Source organism: Cucurbita pepo, unplaced genomic scaffold (assembly GCF_002806865.2).
Source record: "Cucurbita pepo subsp. pepo cultivar mu-cu-16 unplaced genomic scaffold, ASM280686v2 Cp4.1_scaffold000975, whole genome shotgun sequence".
NCBI classification, from domain to species: Eukaryota; Viridiplantae; Streptophyta; class Magnoliopsida; order Cucurbitales; family Cucurbitaceae; genus Cucurbita; species Cucurbita pepo.
This window is the reverse complement of record NW_019647174.1, coordinates 7,697-8,999: the sequence shown is the minus strand read 5'-3', so window position 1 is coordinate 8,999 and position 1,303 is coordinate 7,697. Positions and strand designations below refer to the sequence as shown.

The 1,303-nt window shown below is 41.9% G+C and overlaps 1 non-coding gene across 1 annotated transcript; it reads right to left on the bottom strand.

The window, feature by feature from the left end:
• Positions 1-730: 730 nt before the first annotated feature.
• On the bottom strand, positions 731-810 carry TRNAL-UAG. Its single transcript has one exon. It is a non-coding gene; the product is annotated as a tRNA-Leu (tRNA).
• Between the last annotated feature and the right edge of the window lie 493 nt (positions 811-1,303).

Genomic DNA, 1,303 nt, shown 5'->3' with positions numbered 1-1,303 from the left:
CTGGTCCGAGTTGGGCTAGACTCTCTCCATATTAGACGCGTTTTAAAACCACGATGTTAACAACGATAAATAAAAATTCAAAACAAACAATATGTGTTAGTAGCGGGCACGAGGCTTTACAAAAAATTAAAATAAATGACAACTGTGGGATTTGAATCCATGCCCTTTTGAACCAGAGTCGAAGTCTAGCACCTTAGACAACTCGGCCAAACTATCCCGACGAATGTGTTTGGACAAATCAAGATAGTCGAGCTATCTCGAGACATGAGATTACAATATGATGCATGGGTTGTGCTGGTTGGAACCGAGATGACGATGAGATGCAACAATGTTTTGTCGCACATGATTGAACATGCATGCATAGACGACGTGTGTGGTCGAACAAGTTTTAATTCCACATTATGGATGTTTGAATGCGGAAGAAAAACTCTGCCTAAGGTATAACAAAGCCATAAAGTCGAGTGAAAAATGTGAATAGAGATTGAGTACTCCTTTAGATTTGTCGTGAGCGTGACAAGATCACGAGACACGGTCGGAGTTGGTTTAGAGTCTCTTCATAGTAGACGAGTTTTAAAATCATACCCATTTAAACTAGAGCCCAAATCTGGCATCTTAAACCACTCGACTAAATTGTACGACAGATGTGCCTTGACAAACCAAGATAGTCAAGCTGACATGAGATTGCAATACGATGCATGGGTCGGACGATGAGATTGAAAAAGTATGATTTTGACAGCTGTGGGATTTGAACCCACGCCGTTTCGGACCAGAGCCTAAATCTGGCGCCTTAGACCACTCGGCCAAACTGTCCCAACAAATGTGTCTAGAAAAACCAAGATGATCAAGTATCTCAAGACATGAGATTGCATCACGATACATGGATCACGTTGTTGGGAACCGAGATAACGATGAGATGCAACATTGTTGTGTCGCACATGATTGAACATGCACGCATAGGCGACGTGTGTGGTCAAACAAGTTTTGATTCCACATAAGTGATGTTTCAACGTTGAAGGCAAACCTTGCCTATGGTATAACAAAGCCACAAAGCCTTGGTGAAAAATGTGAATGGAGATTGTGTACCCCATAAGGTTTTTGGCGAGCGTGTCAAGATCACGAAGCCGCACATTTGAAGACGTATGACCGTGACACAATGCACTGTNGATTGAACAATGTCTGTTCGGAGTAGGGCTAGACTCTCTCTATAGTAGACGCGTTTTAAAATCATGAGGTTTTTATAATATGTGCTAGCAGCGGGCTTGAAGGTTTACAAAAAAATAAAAATAAATGACAGCTGTGGGAC